A 16,120-nucleotide genomic window follows, 5' to 3' on the forward strand; every position below is an offset into this window, starting at 1 on the left:
GATAATGTGTTCTTGCTCTCTGACTGCTTTTCAATTTTTTCCTTTGTTTTCAGTTTTTCAAAATGCATCTTTGGCATGCCTTGTATTTCTGTAGATTTCTCCAGCTTGGGGTTGGCTCAGCTTCTTGAATCTGTAGATTTATGTCCTTCTCAAATTTGGGAAGTTCCCAGATACTGTTTCCTTGAATGTCTCTTTTAGCCCCACATTGTCTCCTCTGGAACTCTGATTGTATGAGTTCTAGGTTATCATTGTAGTATAGTAGCAGTTCCTGAGCCACTGCTGAGTTTTTAGACTGTTTCCCACTAATTCAAGTTTGTAAATTCTGTGAATCTAAGTTCTCTGATGTGGTTCTTGTCGGTTCCACTCTGCAGTTGATCCTACCACGTAAGTTAATTGTTATTTTAAAATCCCTTGCTCATGTTTCTTATATAGCATTCTTTTGTAGCTTCCAAACTTTAGTATGCTCTTACATTTTTCTGACGTTTTGATTTCTTCTTATAAGAATTTTTTTTTTTTTTTTGGTTTTTCGAGACAGGGTTTCTCTGTGTAGCTTTGCGCCTTTCCTGGAGCTCACTTGGTAGCCCAGGCTGGCCTCGAACTCACAGAGATCCACCTGGCTCTGCCTCCCGAGTGCTGGGATTAAAGGCGTGCGCCACCAACGCCCGGCATAAGAATATTTTAATCAAGTCCTTTCTCACATTTGGAAACTGTTACATTCCTGAGGCCTTCAACATTTTCCCAAACTACTTTGAGGAAGAAGTTGAGATGTTAATAGGTAGGAGAGACTGGTAAGATCATCATTGATCCCAGTGATCATCATGTCTGTTTTTATTCCAATATCGTGTGGTTTTTTTTATTACTATAGCTTCATGGTACAATTTGAAATCAGGGATGGTAATACCTCCTGTGGTTCTATTCTGTTAGTCTGTGTCTTTTTTATTGGGGATTTGAGACCATTGATATTAAGAGATATCACTGACCAATGATTATTGATTTCTGTTATTTTGGAAGTGGTGGGGAGTGTTTGTGTGTGTTTGTGTTTTCCTGGCTTTCTGTAAGGGATATATGAACTTCCTCCGTAAGGACTTCTATCATCTTCATATAGTTGGTTTTAAGGTCTTTTTCTGTGTTTCATATAAGTTGGAAAACTCAGGGCCTGCTGTGGTAGTATAGCTGGGCTCTATAGTATATGAAGACATGCTGTACTGGCTGTTACTGTGTTCTTACTCTGGCATCTAGGCATCTGGGTTTGGGGTGATGATAGGTCTAGGATGCTGGTTTCTGGATTTTTCTTTGTTGGGTGAGTATTTTGCTCCTGGGTTTCTGTTTCCTCTCTGGATTTTCAGAGTGTGTGATGGCTGTGTATTGCCTGTTTTCCTGTCCTGCTCAGCTGGTGAGTTCATGGGGAAGGCCTGCTGGTGTTGGAGGCTGGAATTAAGCAATGAGTTGGGGGAAGGAAGTGGGAAGGGACCGGTGCCTGGGATCCACAAGAGACATGGGCAGCTGCAGCAGAAACAGCCTGCACCCGGTGATCTGTTGCAGAGCTAGGGAGGAGCCTGAGGGATTGTTGTCTGGGGAACAGAGAAATGGAGAAGATCTGGGCAGCCCACCTGGTTTTCCGACAGGCTTGCCCTGCAGTTGAGCAGGGGGTATCTGCTTGAGTTAGGGCCTGGGATAGAGCAGTGAGACGGGGAGGGAAGCCACGAGAATGGTCTGTGGGATCCATAGGAGAAGTGGGCAGGGAAAAGGGAGGCCGCAGCTGATGTTCTGTTGCGGGGCTAGGGGTGAGCCCTAGGGATTGGGTCTGGGGGAACAGAGAGAGTGGAGGAGGTCTGCAGGCAGGGTCTGTATTCCATATTTTTGATGTTATATTTTTAAATCTGTTCTCTGCTTTGTTCTCACTCATCTATCACATTTTGTTTTTCCTGTTGTACAAATTTGTTACACATTCTTGGACAATTCTTTTAGTGGTTACTGGTATTCTTTTAAAAGGCAGAAAAAAGCTTTTCCCTGGCTTTTCTAATTGTCATCAGTGCAAGATTTTTTGGAAGCAAGCTGGTGTGCTATTGCAAAATCAGATTCACTACATTTTAGACTTAAAAAACAAAGCTCAAATGGCTGGTAATATTGCTAAGTAGTAGAACACTTGCCTAGCACATACAAGGCCCTGGGTTCAATCCCCAGCACCACTCAAAAAAAACCTCATATCAAAACCAACTGCCAGTCTCAGCTCTGTGGTTTAACACAATAGATAACCTGCATGTTAGTGTTTGAATAGAACTTCTGCTATTTTTCATATTTCCTTCTCATACCGTCTTCCCGTATGAATTACAAACTTTGTGTGTCTGCCACAAACCTTTCAAAGTCCATCTGCGCATGTCCAGTCGCCAAATAGTTCACAAGTGGGTGAAACACTGGTACCCAGGAAGTACAATAATCAGTTTCCGTTCAAGAATCAGACATACAAAGTGTATGTTCTGCCGTGTTCCGTGGTGAGACAACAAGTGTGTGTGTGTGTGTGTGTGTGTGTGTGTGTGTGTGTGTGTGTGTGTTTGATGACTCATAGGAAGATTAGCATTTGAGGACATTATAGAAGCTTCCTAGACACCTGATGTGTGTAGTAAGAATACGAGTTATTATTAGATACAGTTAGTGATTGAACTCTTGCAGACTGGAGGAAAGCTCAGTGGGCACAGTGCTTGCTGTGTGAACAGAGGAACCTGAGTTTGGATCCTGAGTCTCATGTAAGAGCTCTCTTGTGACCCCAGCACAGGGAGAGTGGGAGGGGACCTGACATAGGGGTCCTGAAAGCTTGCTGGCCAGCCAGTCACTTCAGTGAGACCCCATCTGAGAAAATGAAGGTCCCTGAGAGCAGTAGACAAAGGTACCTAAAGTTGACCTCTGACCTCCATACATGCGCACTACAGGTGAGGACACACACGTAGCAAGGAAAAAGGGGAAATCTGAAAACCTCCCCTGCTGTCTGTTTCATGTTTAATGTGATTGAAAACTCTCGGGACAGTCTACCCCAAGCTTTTTAGATGTTATCCTTGCCAGTTCCTACACGATTGTAGGGATTCTGAGTAGCTAAAATACCCAGCAGACATTTGGATGTGAAGCCAAATAAGATACACATACAAATCTACTTTGAATACTTTTGTTCAGCATTTCAGCTTTATTGTTCTCGTTGGCTTCATGCAATAGAAATAGTGTATATATTTGCATTATAAATATTATAATAAGAATAATGAAAATGTAGTTTTCATCTTCTAAGATTTATACTGATCAAATGCTGGTTCTCTGTTTTACCTAGTTTTGCCTATTTATGCAAAACTATATTGCCTAGTTTTGCATAAGATTAAATTGAACAAAATATGTTGCTACATAAAATTTAAAAATTATTAATACAGATGAGCACCTGTACTTAGGAAAACAGTTTTTTGTAAATTGCACAAGTCATCATCTCACTTGGTTGTCATCCAGCCTGACTCTTGGTGCTTGTCAAATTGATTTAACCCAGGCCTGCTCATAGGCTGCAGGCCAGGCTGAGGGTGGAACTGTCACCCTTCGACAACATATAATTGTCGTCACACTGTCTTTTGTAAAACCGTCCCTGCAGAACTGAATTACCGCGGGTTGTCAGGTAAGATCTTCTTTCCTTCCTCACTGCTTGGTGAGACTCAGACGCAGCAGTGAGGGGAGTGGAAGGTGCCTTGGGGACAGGCGTGTGAACGCCACACTTCTCAGTCCAGTTCTAGTTCTTGAAGTGCTTTAGAATTGCAGTTGTGGTTTTGTTTTCCGGTTTTTATGGACTGTGCTTGAGTTTCATATCTACTTGAACTCTCATAAATCTTGAGGTTACTCAAACCCCCAAGGTGTCATTACTTGGGATTGATAGTTAAGAGTCAGGTGTGTTTAGTGACTGGATTTCCTCTGGTGAAATGTTAAGTGTGGCCAGTGGCTTCACAGTCAGTGTCCTAATTTAGCATTTTGTATTAACTTCCGTCTAGTTTTGTCTCTGTTACATTGGAAATGTCAGAAACCCTTCACAAATGCGCTTACTGTGTCCCGATAGTTCTGGAGAGGAGCCTACAGTGGCATTTACTAGTGAATTAAAATCGGTCTGTATAAAAAGGTGACAGGCACTTATTTAGTCGACATAGTTTGTATCAAGAGTGGTTCCCACACCTTAAAGGTTTTTCATTTTCCTAAGCATACGTGCTTAAGAAAAATCAATCAAGACTTTTGGTTAAACATGAAAATTTAAACACTTGTGTTTATTTCTTCTTCCTGCCTAAATTCACAAAAACGACAGTAAAAGGAATGTAAACACAGAGAAAGGGAACAAAGGGACAGCAAATCCTTAGAGAAGTGAAATCATAGAAATTTTAGGGGAAAGGGAAAGCTAAGGGAGATTAGCCAAGCTGTCTCGGTGGGGCGTGTGTGACCAGAACTGTAGTTTGTCACCCCCTAGTATCGAGTCCTCCTGTAACTGACTGTACGGTCCTCTGTCCCCGTTTGCGTAACTCCATTCATGACCACTTGGCTCTTCAGCACTTTGACTGTGATCAACGGCACTCCTTGCATCAATCAGTCTTACGGACATATTTTTGTGATTTTTGTTTATTTAGAATTAGTTCCTCAAAATGAGGCAAAGTGGTTGCCTTTTCTAAGTATTGGCCCATGCTGTCAGGTAGTTTTCCAGATGTGCGGGATGTCCCGTTCCACTGACTCCTAACCATCATTGCACTTGTCTCATGGCCCATGCTGTCAGGTAGTTTTCCAGATGTGCGGAATGTCCTGTTCCACTGACTCCTAACCATCATTGCACTTGTCTTCATTAAGATGGTCTGTCTGGGCAAAGACATTGAGTGCTTGCACTAAGTTTCAGCTTCTCTGGCTACCTAACCGATGTCCACTTGAGAAACAGACTGTGGGTGGGGAAAATGAGCATGCTTCCTATGCAAGCATGAGGATCTGGGTTCAAATCTCCAACAACCATGTCAGGTGTGGCCAGACTGTGTCTATACAGCTGGAGACAGGCAGTTCAGGGCCATCCTGGAGAACAAAGATCAAGCAGCTGGCTGTCTAGAGGAGGGACCTTGGAGCAGCCACTTGGGGTGTTGCCCCAGTGCTGTGCTCCAGTCTATCCAGCATACTGTCAGCAGTCAAGGCAAGAGCAGTTTCTTGCCCAAATGGCCAGCCTTGCCACATTGAAAGCAAACTCCATAAGGAGTTTCTTCGATGCCCATCAACCTTTTATGAAGTAAATTGGTACTTCCAGGAGCAGATGTGTCTGATTGTCATGGAAAAGACCTTAGGTTATTAAACATCTTAAATGCCATATTCTGTAGGTCTTTGAAGTGTTTGAAAATCATCTATCTAAAATATACCTGTTTCACCTTGAAAACATACCTAATGTGACTTATTAAGTTTGATTATTATAGATTAACTACTAACCTCATTTCTCGGTTAATACATTACATTTTTAAATAAACTACATAAGCACAATACCCCAAACAAGCAGAAACATGCATACATTGTAACAGAAATGACTTTAAATTTATATCAATGTACAAAAATCCATGCAAAAGCAAACTATCTGAGATTAATAGTTGTCTTTTTATCCTGTATAATTATATTCCCCTAAGTGACAACAAACATCCATAACCCACCAAATAACCACCATCCATCCACACCCTACCTCTTGGGAATGTGGATATCATTCTCTAGACTGCTTCCTGTTGTCTGTGGGCAAAGGCATCTTTAGGGGTCCCTGAGAAAATTGAGGCAATAGCCAAGACCTGGGAAGACCAGTTATAACCTTTGTTGATAGATTTCACCTGTCAAGTTTCAGGAGGTCTTCCCTGACCAAACCAGATCCACATCAATCCTGAAGGAATCCACAGCCTCTGTTTCCTGTGAAAACAAAAGCAAAACTTCTCCAAAGCAATACATTTTTTACTCTCATTTTAAAGTTAAGCCATTCTTAAAATATCTAGGCTAATTTATTTCATCAGTCCCTTTTTCAATCCCATGTCTCTTAGCAGCTGTTGTTTGCTTATCAACAATCAAAAAAATTCAAGGTCAATACAGCAACATACAGGATCCAGACTCCCTGTGTATTTCCCATCTCTGCATGGCTTATTCTTTTTCTTTAATATTACTTTACTTCTCTCTTTCCGATGTGGATGATCGCTCATGCCTATCCCAAAGATAAGATTCTTACAGGACCAGATGGTATATCCTTTTTAACACCTTTTTGATTGACAGTGAATGGGTCTTCTTGTTTCCAGAAAGCCTGTTAGCATCCACATTTTACAAGTGATCACCTCTGTTTTGTAATTTTAGACCCCAGGTACCACATTTTAATAATTTTAAAGATAGTTTGTCTTTTGCAGATAATATTCTTAAGAATTTGAGCAGATCAACAATTTAAGTATGAATCACCTTCTTTACTTCCTAACTAGTGACCAGCCATATATTTATTGATAACATACTTCCAAAGGCTGCTAGAAGAAATGCTGGAGGAAAAGTATAAGACATTTAGAGTCTAAGATCTTCAGAGATACATTCTCCCTCCTGTTCAAAGAATGGCGACATGACAGAATGCCCTGCTGGTTACATGAAACCCACAGTAGAGGTCAAAGGAGACGTGGTGGAGTAATGGATGTCATAGTTTGAGCTGCTGTGGCACAATACCATTGACTAGAAAACTTGCAAATTTATTTCTCATAATTTTCTGCTTTTGGGTGGGGAGGGTATAGGCTTGGGAATTGCACCCGGAATTGTGTGGTACTGGGGAAATACTCCACCGCTAACCACATCCCCAGCCCATGTGTCATAATTTCTCAAGGCAGCTTAATCCAAGGTGAAGACACTAGGTAATGGATACCTGGGAAGGAGATTCCACTGCCTGCTCCATGGAGGCATTCTCTATGCACCTCACCATAGTGGGAAGAGAACCAAGCTCTTGAGATCCCCTTAAGGGCAGTAGCCCTGTAAGAGTACTCCCCCACAAAGGATTCACTCTAATACATCTGTAGGTAAAGGGGGGGTGTGATCATTAGATCATAGAAGGAGGTTTTGCTGCATGGATGGGTCTGGGATGTGTGGGGGGGTGGGAGGGACATGAGTGTAGCCATGTAACTGACAGAGTAGCACAGAAGGAAGCGAAGTCAGGAGGTATGTTGCTGCTGTGTGGAGCTAGCTTGAGAAAGGAGAGCTGGGCTTCTGTGTGGTAGTGTGCTAGATGGTTTATAAGGGAAAGAAATGTTACTGTAGCATTGCAAGCTACCTGCTTTCTACCCATAAGGATTCTAGCATGTTTACTTACCTAAAGCTTTTATAAGTGAGAGGAAGTCCATAATTTAAATTCCCTACAGATGTCAAGCTCGAGTCTCCTGCTGTGGGGAGACAGGAGCCTTATTGGCCTCTCTGTCTGTTTTAAAGATACAGTAGCATTTGCCTTTGTTTTCTTTATGATTGTATAATCCCGATTCTTTTAGATATTAATATACAGATTTCAATATACAAACCTGTATGCCGTGAATGATCTACATGATATTCAAGGCTGGTTTTGATGATATTTCTTATTAACTGTGTACTCTGGCCACCTCCATTATATCAGCTATAGTTGTTGTCTGTTTTAAAATGATTGTGGTTATGATTATGTATGTGAACTCTTCTTAATACTCTCTGAAGATTAGTGCATTCATCCAGCTTTTGGTAAGTGTTGTAGGTAGATAAATAATGTCAATTTATCTTGTTTATAACTTTATATTTTATAGATCATCTCTTAAGTCCAGTGACTAATACATGATCTTATTCATTTAAAAAAAAAAAACAGATTTTGTATTTTTCAAATTAATTGTATGTGCCTCTTAGGTAAAATTTCAACAATACAGAAGCTTAGTAAAATGTTTTAAAAATTCTGTTTTATAATTTAAAAATGGAAATGAATATTATAACTTAAAATGCTTTGTTTTAGTTATGGTCAAAATTCATTAACTTCAAAACAAGTAAATCTTGGCACATTATCACTGAGAGAATCAATTCTCTAGTACTTTAATGCTGAATACAGTAGCCCAGGAGTTTGCCTAGATTGAATTAAGCCTGTGAGAACTGTCAGTTGGTGGGTGTATCTTCAGGTCATTTTAGGTCATGACTGTATGAGTCGACACTGAGGTTTCTACTTAAGTCTTTAAGTTCTTTAAATATACACAGATTATTCAACATAGTCAAGCAGTTGCATGTGTTTTCTTAGTACACTGGATATGAGTCAGCTTAACCCAGGGGTTCCCAGTTTGTAATCCTAGACTCAGCATGTCTGCATCTCCTGGAAACTTAGAAAGGAAAACTCTTGGACCCCTACCAAGACTTACTATGTCAGAAACTCTGGTGTCAGGGCCCAGCCATCTTTTCCAGACCTTCTCAAGTATTCCTGACATGATCAAGCTTGAGAACTGCTGGCCTAAACTAACAGTGGTTCATGGAATAGTTGAAAGTTCTTGGGCTTTGAGAACAGACCTGCATTTGAATCTCAGCTCCCCTGCTTCATGGGTCTACAGCTGTCAGTCTTTACATAATGTCTGTGAGTTGTGATATTTCAGATAATGCTTCTTCTCCAGTTGTGCGGTAAGGGCTGATTTCTGTAATTTAAGTGTCTAACACTGCAGCGAGTGTATTACAGGCTTAGGACAAATGGTAAGTGCTCAACTCTAAGTTACTTCTTCGAGTCCAAGAATTTTTGTAGATACTTTTTCTACTTTAATGAACTTGTTTACTTATTAATTAAAACACGCTCATACTTTTGCTTTTAGAGCCAAATGCTCAAGAAATTGAGGACATCTATGGTCTGAATGGTCAAATAGAACACAAAATAGCCTTTCTGAGAGCTCACGTGCCAAAGGATGTGAAGATTATACTCATTGGCCATTCCATAGGCAGCTACATTTCTCTTCGGGTCATGAAGCATGCTCCTGAGCTGCCTGTAAGTATGCCTTAGACGATGGCTGTGGGTGCCTGATTGTGCACTGGCCAAACCCTCATATTCCCTTAGCTTTTTTGTAGAGCAGAGGGAGGGATGCATGGTGGCTGCCTTTATCTTTGTCTCTATTTCCAAAGCCTGTACTTAAGAAATTCCCATAATGTCCCAGTGAAAAATGGTGGAAAGATAGAGATTTTTCCAAATGAGTGTCTTTGAATCTAGGGTTCTCTGGAGTTCTAGTGTTATGTTTGACTTGCTTTCTTTTATGAAACAATATTTAAGAACAGTTACTAACAGTGGCATGGAAAGGACTCCATCTTTATTGAAAGAGAGTTTTGAAAATATCCATGGGCTAGAGAGATGGCTCAGTGGTTAAGAGCACTGACTGCTCTTCTAGAGGATCCAAGTGTGATGCCCAGCACCCACATGGTGGCTCTCAACAGTCTGTAACTACAGTTCCAGGGATCCTATGCCCTCTCCGGCCTCCACAGGCACTGCATCAGATGGTCCCAAAAACTGAAGTAAGAAACTATTCCTATCTCTTTTAAGAAGCAAAATGATGTGCTATCGTCATCATCATTGACAGGCAAACGCCTGTCTTTGTGGAACATGCGATGTGATCGTAAGTTCAGATTCTTTTCTGTTCTGTAGTTTTCTAGCCCTTTTGAGACACGTGTGCATCCTTTCAGTCACAAATATTTTGTTTATTTGTCTGTCTTTATGCTTGTTGTTATGATGCTGGGGATGGATTCAGGGCCCAGTGCATGATGGGCAAGCCTCTTCCACAGAGCTGCACCCACAGCCTCAGACAGCTGGCTCTTAAGTGCAACCGTGTACTATGTACTGAGGGACTGAAGTCACAGAGGCCAACTTAAAGTGCCCCAAAAGGGAGTGAACTCTTTAAGAGCCTTAAAAGTGCGCTTTAACTCACAGATCGTGACATGACCCATCGAGAGGGAACAGTTTACTAGATGATGATGTCTTCATCTGGCGCGCATGGGCATAAAGTCACGTTTGTGCCATCTTGAGGATACCCCAGGGGAAAGGCATGTTTCTGAGCTAAGAGCCTGGAGTGTCAGGGATGGGACAGCTAAGCCAGAGGAAGGGATGCCTTCTCAGCGGCCCTGTCCCTGCATTTTTTCACCCTATGTGAGAAAACGTCTCCAGCGGGGTCTTGGATCCCACTAGGAATTTGCCTCCTTCCCTGCCAGCTTGCTTCATTCAGCGCTCAAAGCAGCACTTGGAGAGAGTGCAGCTGTAGTCTCCGGTTTTTAGTACCAAGTGGATTTTCATTTTCTCCTTTGGATATAAGAAAATACATTTTTATGTCTAAGTGTGGACTTAATAAATTGAAGGTCATACACTGTTGAACTCTTACTTCTCCTCAGTTGTGGTAGTTTTTTCCTTAGATAAGGTATTTTATTCAGAAGCTGTCCACATTGGTGTGACTTACTTATTTTCTGTCCTTGAATCCCTCTCACACTGCATGCGGCTGCCATCTGCTAATGCCCATCGGACACGTGAGTGCTTCTATCCACACAGTCCCTGTGAGCGCTGGCTCTTGATGGTCCCTTAGGCTCAAATATTTTTAGTTTGTGTGAACTTGGACAAGTCATTGAGTTTTTCCATCAACAAATTAGAAAGAATTATGCATTCTTCATGGATTTTGTGAGGAATTATGTAAAATATTAAGAGATTGCCTGGGATTTTAAGGCTCTAAGCAAGTATTACCAATTATTATTATGGAAATAGCACTAGAGTCCTCTCAGTCATTAGGCTAACTACTGAATTGGTTATATACTGCTATGTATCAAATTGCTCCAGACTAGTAGTGTAAAGTGGTGTACATTTAATATCTCAGTTTCTAGTTGCCCCAAACTAGTAGTGTAAAGTGGTACACATTTAGTATCTCACTTTCTAGTTGCCCCAGACTAGTAGTGTAAAGTGATGTACATTTAGTATCTCAGTTTCTAGTTGCCCCAGACTAGTAGTGTAAAGTGATGTGCATTTAGTATCTCAGTTTCTAGTTGCCCCAAACTAGTAGTGTAAAGTGGTACACATTTAGTATCTCAGTTTTTAGTTGCCCCAGACTAGTAGTGTAAAGTGATGTGCATTTAGTATCTCAGTTTCTAGTTGCCCCAAACTAGTAGTGTAAAGTGGTACACATTTAGTATCTCAGTTTTTAGTTGCCCCAGACTAATAGTGTAAAGTGATGTGCATTTAGTATCTCAGTTTTTAGTTGCCCCAGACTAGTAGTGTAAAGTGGTGCACATTTCGTATCTCCGCTTCTGGTCAGATATCTGATCATAGCTTCACTAGGTCCCAGACTGCAGAACTTTTCACAAGGAACTAGTCATGTTTTTTCCCAGGGCTGCAGTCTCCTGTGAACACTTGGATTAAGATGGGGCATGGGAAAGGATGGACGGAGGGGAAGGGGAGAAACAGGAGCATCACATAATCCATGTGTAAAGATAGGTTATGATTAGAGGTTCAGAGAGCTGAGAAACTGTATTTCCTCCTCTTTAATGGGCTGGAGAGCTGGCTCTGTGAGTCAAATGCCTGATCCAAGGCATGAGGACCTGAGTTTGAATATCCAGGACCTACATAAAAGCCAGGTGTGAACCCCGGTTCCATGGGAGCAGAGGAGGTAGATCTCGGGAGTTTGCTAGTCTGCCAACCTCAGCGTATCAGTGAGCTCCAAACTCAGTGACAGTGTCTCCGAACCTGAGATGGAGCAGAGTTGAGAAAGACACCAGCATTAACCTCTGCCCTCCTCAAGTACATGCTTACACATGTGCACACATACATGCCCATAGACACACATGCCTATACCACATACATGCAGGAGGCACACACGGACATGGGTGTCTATACTAGAAAATAATATGTGTGACTCTGTATACAAGGCACATTTGGGGAGGTAAAGAAGTCACCTGTACAATTTTGTGTTTTCATCATTCAATTACGTTATCTGAGGCTAGAGAGACAGCTCAGCGGTTAAGAATGTTTGTAGCTCTTGCAGAAGATTTGGGTTCAATTCCCAGAACCCACATGGTAGCTCCCAACCATCTGTATCTCTAGATCCAGGCAATCTGACACCTTCTTCTGACCTTTGCAGGCACCAGTCATGTGCATGGTATAACATACATGCAGGCAAAACACTCATACAAATAAATAATTTTTTTTAAAGAAGTTTTATCTGGTTTCAATTATCTGCATTGTTGAAATTCTCCACCCCTGCATTCCGCCTCTCAACTATTAAACACCTGGGCCTGTTAATCTGGTGGTGTGATCCATGCTGAAGTGTTGAAATTTCAGTGTCTCTAAGACAGCACAGTGCCTGCATGCCCGGAGTTAACATGACATGCTCCATTGGAGATGCATTTGACAATCAAGGGAGTCTGTGGAAGCCAGAGTGTTGCAATCCCTAATCACTTTGCCAAAACTAAGTTAGCCGTTCTGTTTTATAACATATGAAGTGTGATAATAAGAAACTTGTGTTTCCATCTCTTCTGTTATTTTTACTGGAATTTCTGACTTCCATAAGATTTTGAGGGCACATTTGCAGTTTACTGGCTGGTGGGTTTGGTCTCCTTTGGTTCAGCCCTTTGCAGTATCTTTGTGTAATTATTGACAGCTTTGTTCTTAAATCATTTGAAGAGACTTATTGCATAATGGCAGACATATTGTCTGACCTGTAGTTTTGTTCAGTACAACATAATTGCCCCTTTTAAAATCTGACATTAAAATTTGTTATTTGTTTCTCTCTTCAATCAAGTTTGACGTATAAAAATATAGAAATAGAAGTTTGTCAGATATTTGGAAAGTAGTATCCGGAACAGGGATCTTTTTTTCTCTAAACAAGTTAATTGGAAGAGTGGTAAGTAGTGGCTGCCCTGACTTAGAATGATAAACAGAATTGTTTTTAGACGCATAGTGTCTTGAGCTGAGCTGAGTTAAATTAACAGTCATCTTTGTTTTCTATTGAGAAGGAAGAGAAAGGGTCCTCATCAGGATTCTGCCTCATCTGGAGCTGAGTCTTGAAGTGGGATGCACCTGTGTTAGCTGTGTTTATAAAGAGGGTCTGGGAAGGTGTCTGATGGTCTTTTGGGTGATAGACTGTGGTGTGTGCCTACAGTGCGCATGCCTGCATTTATGTCAGCTGAAGGGGGTGCAGACCTGCAGGTGCTCTAGCAGTGAAGGGTAGCAGTCTTCCCCTATTATCCAGAACCTGCTTTCTCAGCATCAGCCCTCTGCATGTCAGGAAGGTGCCTTCCCACTGGCCATCTCCAGGAAGTCAAGATTAGGACCTACCTGGCTGTGGACTGAATTGTGAGGTGATTTCACATTTGGTGATAACATCTCTGGGAGGTAGCAGACCTTCACAAATTTTGCATAATGGCTGACAAACTGACAGCCATTTTATGCCATGTGTAAAGACAAGCAGTGTCTCCCTAAAGACACCGGAGTAAAACTGACCAAAGGAAGTGTATGGGTGCAGTGAGAGCCCAGCCTTTCTTCTTCTTCTTCTTCTTCTTCTTCTTCTTCTTCTTCTTCTTCTTCTTCTTCTTCTTCTTCTTCTCCTCCTCCTCCTCCTCCTCCTCCTCCTCCTCCTCCTCCTCCTCCTTCTTCTTCTTCTCCTTCTTCTTCTCCTCCTCCTCCTTCTCTTCCTCCTCCTTCTTCTTCTTCATCTTCCTCTTCTTCCTCTTCTTCTTACTCTTCCTCTTCCTCTTCTTCTTTCTGTTTCTGTTTGTCTTTCTTTTCAGGGTGTTTTGATTGTTGTTATGACAGGGTCTGGCTTGCTAGCCTTGGGCTTAGGTAACCCAGGCAGTCCTCCTGCTTGATCCTCTCCAGGGGTGATGACGGGGTGAGCCACCACACTGGGCTCCTGTTTCTTTCTTTGAGTGTATCACACAGTCTGAATTTTAGACTTAAAATATATGTCTGAAAACGTTCACTGAGAGTTGGGATACAAGTTAAGATACTGAACTTGTCAATTCAGGAGTACATCTCCTCCATAACAGAAGAAAATAAACTCAGATATTCTGCCAGCTGTGAAGCTCTCCAGACAGCCTGTGATGATCTGTGCTGTACGGTGCCTCCCTGGCCCTGACAAGTCAGCCGTGCGGTGAGAACCTCCTGTAGCTCTGCTGCGGTCTCTTCAGGAGTTATGCTAGCCTCAGGGAGGGAAGACAAGATGACTCCTGTCGTAGCAGCTGTGGCCAGAGCCCTGCCCCCACATCTAGTGCTAAGAAGCAGAAGTAAAGTAGGGAAGATCTAGAGGTTCTGGATGTGTTGAGAGCAGACCCTTCTTCCAGCTCAGAAGATCAAAACCAGCTTCATTGGCCGGAGGTTCTGAACAGAGCACTTCTTCAAAGCCGGGATATTTGCACAGGATTCTAGAAGTACACGTTCCCGGAGATAGAGAGTGGGAGTCACTGTGCACTCTATGCAGTGAAGCAACGTGAAAAAGAAAGAATTGGCTTTTGTCGCTGGGCCCCTGAAGACAGTAATAGCAGGTACCATGTTCATTGGGGTTGCCGTGTGATAAATCTAAAGATATTGTCAGCCGTCAGATCCTGGGCTAATAGTTGGAGGCAAACAAATATAGCTTGGCTAGAAGCCACTGAAGGATCATGGATCATGTCAGACATGCAGTAAACTCATTTCTCAGTGCAGAAAATGACAAAAAGCAAAGTATACTAAAAAGCAAACAACCAGGTAATAAATGGTCCAAGTGAGCACCACGAAATGCAGTACACATGGTATAATTCCCAGTGGAGATTACAATAAAGAGGCCATAGATGTATGTATACTGGATGAATTGATTCATTTGGTGTGAAGGAAGAGAGAGTGAAAGATGCAGAAAATACAGTTGTGCCCCAGACTATCCCCACAGTCCACAGGTGCACCCTGGGATGTTGCAGCAGGTGGCCAGCATGGATGGGTGAGACTCCAGGCTGTGCCACACCTGCACAGGCACAGGGCACAAGCCCGAGGAAAAAGGCTTGTTTCTTGCCTGTAATGCAAGTCCTCTGAGGATAGGATGTCCCTGTGTAGTTCTCTCTGAACAGTCTTCCTCCAGAATCCAAGCTCATCGCGTAGCCCCTGTCTGACGTATTCTGTCTTCCTGGAGAGGACAGAAAGGGGTGAGCTGCATTTTAAAGTCTCCTGAAGGTAACCCTACTCCTCACAGTCCAGGGCAAGTCATATGACCAGTGTTTGGCCGATGGTCTGGGATGTCTAAAGCTCTCCAGAAAGAAGAAATCATTTGTGAATGACAAAACAGCACTTAGAAAGAACTAGACCAGTGTGTATTTCTATTGTAATGTAGGTATTTATCGTGAGACATTTGTTTCTCATTTTACAAGTGTGTGCGGCTATCTCAGGTTACAGGCTGGAATGTATATCTAATTGTGAGTTAAGGAGAGGTTTTGAGAATCATTCATCCAGACTGGTACAGCACAGAAGCTGTGAGAAGGGAAAGGAGGTCAGCAGAGGTGCAGCGTGTGGAGGACTGGAGAGCCCTGGCTCCCTGTCAGTCACCCTCAAGACATGGAGTTCGTTTCCTCCCCTTTGCATTGAGGCTGGGCACCTGACCTATTTCAACAAGTCACTGCAGTGCTCGGGCGTGAGGTTCTGGTACTTCCAAGTCCAGACCTCAGAGGTCTGAGACCTTCTGTTTCCGCCATCTCAGTGGGCAGCTGCCATAGTCAAGGTCTAGCTACTCTGACATTGCCTGGCTGGCCGCATGGGAGGGTCCCCAGGCACTTGGCAAAGCAGCCCTTCAGACCACTGAGTGCTGCATCAGTGGCCCAGCTGATCGGGGAAACGCACAGCCATCCAGCTGAGCCCTGTTGGAATTCCTCACCTGCAGAGTCCTGAGACAGAGCGGCGCTCTACAGTAATGGGTAGCTGAAGGAAACGGACAGCTGCTTAAGGAGATAAGGAGGTGGAAAGCATCACATTGCTGGAGTTAACACTGGAGGTTACCCTGGAGAGTGCATCGTTAGTGAAATAAGAGAAGGAAGCTGCAGAATGTTGAGTGATAGATATTCACCTAGAAGCCAACCAGTGAGGAGAAAAATTCAATACAGGAAATAAGGAAGTGGTGGAGGGAAGAATCATATT

At 42.6% G+C, this 16,120-nt stretch overlaps 1 long non-coding RNA gene across 3 annotated transcripts in view; it reads left to right on the forward strand.

Annotated features, from left to right (window-relative positions):
- LOC114691996 overlaps positions 1 to 16,120 on the forward strand; it is a 60,115-nt gene that overhangs the window by 807 nt on the left and 43,188 nt on the right. For all 3 annotated transcript variants that reach the window (XR_005089762.1, XR_005089761.1, XR_005089760.1), the window contains exon 2: positions 8,823 to 8,992. This is a non-coding gene — a long non-coding RNA (uncharacterized LOC114691996). The remainder of the gene's footprint in view (positions 1 to 8,822; positions 8,993 to 16,120) is intronic.

Source organism: Peromyscus leucopus, chromosome 22 (assembly GCF_004664715.2).
Source record: "Peromyscus leucopus breed LL Stock chromosome 22, UCI_PerLeu_2.1, whole genome shotgun sequence".
In the NCBI taxonomy this organism is placed as follows: Eukaryota; Metazoa; Chordata; class Mammalia; order Rodentia; family Cricetidae; genus Peromyscus; species Peromyscus leucopus.